Below are 7,500 nucleotides of genomic sequence, written 5' to 3'. Positions count from 1 at the left end.
CTATAACTGTTTGTATGAAACAGATAGTAATAGAATCTCAAACCCATCTAAAAGAGAAAGAAAGGAAGGAGAAGGGGGGGAAAAAAAAGTCTCTATTATTTTCTTGCTTCCCTCTGCCACTCTTAATGGTTTAGATGTCTTCTTTTTACAATTTTGTGTTTATTCCGTTTGGAATGAATGGTAGTGATCACCTTTCCGGTGATGAGTGGTCTCATTTTTGTACCATCCTCCTTCTTCTCTATTTAGAGTAGACCTGTTGATGTTTCTTTTAGCATGGGTTCAGTGTTGCTAAACTCTTTTCGTTTTTGCTTGTCTGTGAAGTTCTTTACCTCCCCTTCTATTCTAAAGGATAGCTTTGCTGGATAGAGTATCCTAGGCTGCTTCTTTTTGTCTGTTTTGTTTTGTTTTGTTTTGTTTTGTTTTTCATTCAAGAATTTCAATAGATCTTGCCACTCCCTTCTGGCCTGTAGTGTTTGTGTAGAGAAATCCGCTGAGAGCCTTATGGGGGTTCCCTTGAAACTCACTCTGTTTTTCTCTTGCCTAAAGGCGTTTAGGATCATTGCTTTATCCTTGACTCTGGCCATCTTGATTAGCCTATGTCTTGGTGTGGGCCTGTTTGAGTTCTTTCTGTTGGGTACCCTCTGAGCCTCCTGGACTTGGATATCTGATTCCTTCTTTAGATTTGGGAAATTTTCAGTCATGCTTTCTTCGAATATCTTTTCGGTCCCCTTGGTTCTTTCTTCCCCTTCTGGAACCCCTATTGTGCGTAGATGGGCACGCTTTCGAGGGTCCCTTAGGTCCCTAAGATGGTTTTCGTTGTTCTTTATTGGTTTTTCTCTCAGCTGTTCTGATTGGGTTCTTTCTGTTGTCCTGCCTTCTAGGCCACTTATTCGTTCCTCTGCGTGATCTAGCCTGCTTTGGACAGCCTTTAGACCAGTTCTCATTTCAGCCAATGAGTGGACCAGTTCTCCTTGACTCTTCTTTATAGCTTCGATTTCGTTTTTGACGTATAGTATATCTCTCAACACTATCTCTTGGAGTTCCTTCAGGACTTGGATCACTCCTTTTTGGAAATCTTGATCGAGCAGGCCATCCACGTCTATTTCATGGATCGTGCTTTCAGGGAATTTCTCTGGCTCTTTTAATTGGGAGTGGTTCCTCTGCTTCTTCATAATGCTCCTATCTCTCTGGCACTGTGGCTTAAGGAGTATCAGTTATCTATTGGTGTCCTTAAGGAGTTTATGTATTTATCGAAAGCCTAGGCAGGCATAAAACTTTAAAAGAGAGAGGGGGATAGGGGGAGAGAGAGAGAGACAGAGACAGAGACAGAGGGGGAGAGGGAGAGAGGGGGTGGGGGCAGGATGTTAAAAGAATGGAGAAAAAAAGGTTTGAAAACAGTGTACGATCAATAATAGAAGAGCAAGTTGAAGCAGAATAGCAATTGAGCTGAGACGTCTTCTAAAAGCCTTTAAAAACAAATAGAAAAGATCAGAAAATAATATACAATTGTTTCAAAAGTAAATTTTTAAAAGGTAATCGGAAATAGAACAGATTTTAACAAAAGATAAAACAGAGGATTTTAAAAGACGGGAGAAAGAAAAGGTTTGAAGACAGTGTGTAATCATGAATAGAAGAGTAAGTGGAAGCAGAATAGCGATCGAGTTGAGACGTCTTTTAATAACCTTAATAAAAAGGAGGAAAAAAATCGAGAAACAATATTTGAAACCTGTGAATAACCAGTAACAGGAGATCAAAACCAAGAGAATGAAAAAGGGAAGGGGGTGGATGTTTAAAAATAATAATAATGAAAAGACTTGAAATGAAACATTTAAAAGGGATTAAAACCGTAAACGTATACGACTGTTCAAAAGTAAAGGTTAAAAAGGTAACAGAAGGTAAAACCGATGTAAAAGAGATTAAAAAAGAAAAAGGAAAAGAAAAAAAAAAAGAGGGAAAAAAAAAAAAAAAAAAGGATGTGTTCTCCTGGAGACGGTGCGCTCTTAACGGTTTCACCGAGAAGTCTTTCTGTCGTCGCCCTGTTTCGTGAACTCAGCTTGCTGTTTCCGCGGGCCCTCTGTCGGCGCCCTCGTCTGTGCTGCCCTCGGTGCCTGTGGGCAAGTAGATCGCGCCCCCTCCTGGCACCGCGGTCGGATGCTGCGTTCCTGCCGGGAAGGAGGGAGGGTGGCTGGCCGCCTGCCCTCTCCCGGCGCCGGTCGCTCCGCTGCTCTGTGCGGCTGTGTGCTCCGCCTCGGGTCGGCGCTCCTCTCCGTAGGTGGGCTCGGGGAAGACGGTGGAACCGCCCCGCCCCTGCTGCATTCCAAAACTCGGCTCCTTCTTAGTCTTGGTGGCGCGAGTTCTCTGAGGTACCGGGGCAGATATATAATATCTGCCTCAGGCTGAAAACGAGTCTCAGTCCTGCCTAGGAGGTTGCAGAGCCCCCGGGTGCGGATTCGAGTCTCGGCCCCGCCCCCGCTCCCGCCCCCGCCCGCGCGCTGCGCGCCGCGCGCCAGGGGCTATGGCGGCTGTGGCTGCGCCCCGCCTCTCTTCTCGCGAGAAGGGCCGGTGATGGCGCCGCGGGTCTGAGGAGATGGAGGCTACGGCGCCCCTCTCCCCAGGGCACACCGGCCGTGTTGCTTTGCCTTTCTTTCCCCGTAATGGACGGGTTGGGGGGGCGGGTTGTTCTGCTCTGTATCCCCTCCCGGCCACGGCGCGTGGTGCCGCCGCCACGGTCCTCTGCCCGGCTCGTGCGGCCTGTCCCGGCCCCCGGCTGCCGGCCTGCGACTCGGGCTGGGTGTCGCGGGGACCCTCTGTGCCCGTTTCACTTGGGTCGGTCGGTCAAGGGGCGCTCCGGGCAGATCTGAGACTCGGAGGCTCCCCCACCGTCCCGTCGGCCTCTCCGTTGGAGACGGGGAGGTCTGGCGAACGAGCCCTATTCCTCCTCTGCCGGGCCCTCCCGCACTGTTTTGCTTTTGACTCTTTCTTTTCTCCTTTTCTCCTACCAGATTTTGGGCGTCTTTGTCTTTCGAAGAGGGCGGTGTTCTGTCGGAGTTCCGCAGGTGGTCTGATTGGCCGAGTGGGTCCGTCGATGTGAGTTTTGGTGTATTTGTGGGAGAGGGTGAGCTACGAGCGTCCTTCTACTCCGCCGTCTTGCTTCTTCTCGGGTTATTTTTGAAGAGTAGGTGCTGGGGATTGAACCCTGGACCTTTATTTTTTGCATGCTAAGCATGGGCTGTACTGCCTGATCTCTAGACCCTCCCCACCGCAACCCCCCCCTTTCCCACCGCCTCCATAGTACTCGATGAATCTCCTACCTAGATATCTATGCTTCCTTGGAATAGGGCCGTCGTTTTCTTCATCGGATTGATGCACGTCTGTGGATTCGTCTCGTTTCTCTCCACTGCGGTGGGTGGCATCGGGGCGTGGGGTGGGGTGGAGTGGCGTGGGCTGGGAACAGTTCTTCACGTGTAGAGGTGGAGCGGAGCGATGAGGATGGTGACTGTTTCCCCGAGTGCTCGCGCCGGGTGATGGAGGCCTGTGGTCTGACTTGGAAGAGGACTCGGGTGACCAGAACAGAGCCCGTGTGGGGTCGTTGTGGAGGGAGGAACTCCACCCCCCCCCAGCCCCAGCCAAGGCACTCGTACCTCATCGAGGGACGGTCGGCCGAAAACAAACGAAAGCTGTCAGAGGTTTGGGGGTGGGGGTGAAGGGGTGGGTGTGTGTGTCTGTGTGTCTGTGTGTCTGTGTGTCTGTGTCTGTGTGGTGTGTGTGGTGTGTGTGTGTGGTGTGTGTGTGGTGTGTGTGTGTCCCCGTTCCCCGTACCACGGTCTCTGGTCGAGGCCCCCCCGAGCGGAGAAACGCACGCCAGGCCGTCCGTGCTCCTGGTTGTCCGGCCGCGTGTCCCTGCCACCCAGAGATCCCGAACCGTCCCGCTCGCTCCCCTGCCATGTGCCATGTGCCACCTGCCTGTCGGCCGGGCGCTATTTTAGACCCTGCGAAGAAGTCGACCGGACGGACGGGCCGGGCCGAGCCGAGCCGAGCCGATCTGAGCCGAGCCCGTCCAGGCTGGGGTGGGTGGTGCTGGGTTCAGAGGAGTGGGGTACAAGCGGGAGGCGGGCGTCGATGGAGGGGAGGGGGAGGGGGAGGGGGAAGGGAGAGGAAAGGGGAGGGGAGGGGGAGCAGGGATGACGATGGTCTGGGGCTTGGCGTGTGGGGTGGGGGTGGGAGGGATGGTAGCCATCCTATGACTTTCTCTCCCTACCCCGCCTTTTGCAAGTCTGTTAGAGTGACAAGGTGGTGCTGGTTTCTGGCTGGTGCACACCATAGTGATTCTGTTCTTCTTTTTCCTGGTCTTTTTCAGGAACCCTCGTCCCGAGGGACTGAATCTAGTGCCCTGTGCTGCGCGGTACGACCTAGGGGTCGAATCTGCCAGGAGAGGACTTACAAGGATTTGGAGGATCCTGGAAAACTGCTACCATCCAGAATCCTACATGGATGTTCAAGATCTTGTGGATGGACGGACGGACGGAAGACGGATCGAATGGAGGCCCCGCCCCATCCCCTGGACCCCTTGGCCCAGGAGGATCGTGATGGGTCTGGAAAGGACTCTTCCGACGAGGGTCTCGGGATGGACTTTCTCGGTCTGCGGAAGGTGTTTCTGCACAAAGAGGAAGAGAGGGGCGTTCTCGGCCAGAGAGCCCGAACCGCCTCCTTTCAGGGATCCGCTCCAGTCAGGGTTGGGGTCGGGGTCAGAACGCAGCCACCGACAGCTCCCCTCCCTCGTCTTGGCTCTCCAACTTGGGAAACCCTCCTCCCTGCCCCCTCACCCATCTTCTCGTCAGCCGGCCTCCAGCTTCCCCGTGCCAACCACCTCTCTCATGCTGCCGGACTTTCCTCCTCCTTGGGCTGCCAGGAAGCTCTCCCGCTCCTCCACGTGCTTTGGCTTGGAATCCCTGACAAACACAAGCGGTGCTGGTGGGCGGGGCCGTGGGCGGTGGCAGAAGGACTCCCTTCATCTTATGGGAGCGATTTTTATCTCCATAGAGGTGGCGATTGAGAAAACACATAAAATCACTCAGAAGAATACCCATGTGTAGTATCCCTGACCTAGATCCGTGTCTGTCTGTCTGTCTGTCTGTCTGTCTGTCTGTCTGTCTGTCTCTCTCTCTCTCTCTCTCTCTCTCTCTCTCTCTCTCTCTCTCTGCCTCTCTCTCCATTTCGCTATTCTCTGTGTGTGTGTGTGCGCGCGCGCGCATGCGTGTCTGTCTGTCTCCCTTGTCTCTCTTTCCTCTCCTCTCCCCTCCTCTCCTCTTCCCTGTTCTCCCCCCTTCCCCCTCACCCCTCCACTCCTCTCTTCTCCCCTCCACTCCTCTCCTCTCCCTCTTCTCCTCTCCCCTCGCCTCTTCTCATTTCCCCTCCCCTCCCCTCTTTTCCCTCCTCTCCTTTCCTGTCCTCTCCCCTTTTATCCCTCCTCTCCTCTGCTCTTTCTCTCTCTCTCTCTCTCTCTCTCTCTCTCTCTCCCCCTCCCTCTCTCCCTCTCCCCCCCCTTCACTTCCCTCCCTCCTCCCTACCCCCCCAACCCCTACCTTCACAGGGCCTCATAGATTGCAATCGGTTTCCATGAAATGTGATGAAGAGGGAATGAATTTTAGAATGATATCCCCATGCCATCGAATCCTTCTTCCCCAGGGATAGCGACTTATTTGTGGTCGTGTTTGTTTTTGTTTTTCTTGTTGTTGTTTTGGGGCGCATCGAGGGCGCAGGAGGCGTTGGGAGTGAGGGTGATGTTTCTCTTTCTGTCTGTCTCCTCCTTAGGACGGATTTTAAGAGGAGGGAGGACTCACAGAAATCTACCATCTTGTCTCGTACTGCAGCTGTGTTTGAGCTTCCTATACGATCTGGGCGGAACACTCCCCACCCTCACCTCAAGCCGCCATTGCCGCCCCCTCAGCCCCCTGCACCCCCGTCCAGTCCCACACTTGGGGCGGTGGTTGGGCATGGGGGGATGTTGGCGGGGTGGTGGTTGGTGGGGGGTGGGGTGGTGGAGGAAACCAGAAAACAGACCACTGTGGCACGTGGGTGACTGGGGCTTCAGGGTGAAGGAGGATGAATAAAATGGCCGGAATTAGGCTAACGGATTATTGCTTCTTTTTTTGGCGGGGGGGGGAGGATCATTAGGTCATTCATTCATTCATTCATTCACTCATTCATTTGCTGGGGGGGGTGTCATTCGGTTTCTTATGCTCGCCCTGAAAACGGTCAACTGTCCTGACTGACTGGTTGCTGCTCACGGTTCCAGGCCTGTTGTTGAAACTGGAAGCTCTCGATCTTACTGTTTCTACTGTATTTCACTCATTGAAAGTCATCATCATGCTGGGTCTCTGAGTCTTTCTCCGAGGAGAAGGTCGGTCACGGGACTAATGACCTGACAAAATAGCCTGAGTGACCAAGAAGGCCACACCTTGAGTGCTTATGAGATAACGAGATCTAACCACCAGCCTCTATAGAATGGGTCACCTGGAGGCATCGTGACACCATTCTGAGTCTTCTGATGAGAAAACGATTCTGTGGATGGTGATCGATGCCCGATTGTTTGAGCTATGGCTCTAGAACCACCCCACCCACTCCATCCCCAAGGTGGGTACACAGTTTTGAAGACGCTAGCCTGCTGTGAATCCCCTTTGCCCGGCAGAGCGATAAAATGGCCTCTTTGCTTCTAAGCTCCGAGACCTTGTCTCTGGATTCTTGGGCTCGTCGGGGACGGGGGCCGATCTTTTGGCAACAAGCGTGCTTCAGAAACAGCGGATGCCCGAGAAGGACACTCTGCCTCTCCCTCTTCTTCCGGGCCTGAAATGGGGAGGAAAAAAACATCGCTTCCCCTGGAAGCTGGAGTCCGGGACCCGCCATCCGGAGGGACTTCTGGCTTGGCCTTCTCCTGGGGTGGGGGGGGGAGGGCACGCCACTGCACGTGTTCTTTGTCAACTCCCTGTTTCTCTCTTCTCGAGTTATCTCTTTGGGACGGCTCCCACACTGGGTGAAAACAGACAGACAGGCTGGTATGTCTCCCTACCCCACCCTTCGCCCCCAAATGACTGATCTCCTGTCCCATCAGAATCACCACTTGTTTTCCAACGTGGCTTTCTTGGATCCTGGAGGACTTGTAAAGGAAAAGCCCAGCTGGGCTAACAAGCTAAAGTCACAAATCTAAGTGTGATAAGTGTCCGTTTACTGATCTAAGTTCTGCTGGGCTAACTCGTAAATCTGAAGTTTAGTGTCAGTTTACTGGGCTAACAAGCTAACTCGTAAATCCAAGCTCAACAAGTGTCAGTAACGTGATCTGTTCCAAATTGATAAGCTCCAGTGTACTGATCCTTTGCTTTTTGTTGTTTGAGCCTTATTGGCGAATAGACCCATATTTGTAATTAACCCTATGAAACCTCATGTGCACGTCTTGGAGGTGCTCAGAGCTTCGGAGCAGAAGCCCCTCTGAGCCCGCCGGCGTAA

The 7,500-nt window shown here is 53.0% G+C and overlaps 1 long non-coding RNA gene across 2 annotated transcripts in view; it reads left to right on the top strand.

The window, feature by feature from the left end:
- LOC141577161 (uncharacterized) overlaps positions 1-7,438 on the top strand; it is a 24,285-nt gene extending 16,847 nt beyond the window's left edge. The window contains exons 2-4 of one of the 2 annotated variants that reach the window (XR_012505821.1): positions 3,003-3,087; positions 3,339-4,067; positions 4,358-7,438. This is a non-coding gene — a long non-coding RNA (uncharacterized LOC141577161). Of the gene's footprint in view, positions 1-1,581; positions 3,088-3,338; positions 4,068-4,357 lie in introns of those variants that run through there. The other variant, XR_012505820.1, reaches the window with a different exon arrangement.
- Positions 7,439-7,500: the final 62 nt, after the last annotated feature.

Source organism: Camelus bactrianus, chromosome 3 (genome assembly GCF_048773025.1).
Source record: "Camelus bactrianus isolate YW-2024 breed Bactrian camel chromosome 3, ASM4877302v1, whole genome shotgun sequence".
NCBI classification, from domain to species: Eukaryota; Metazoa; Chordata; class Mammalia; order Artiodactyla; family Camelidae; genus Camelus; species Camelus bactrianus.
This window is presented reverse-complemented; position numbering and strand designations above follow the sequence as displayed.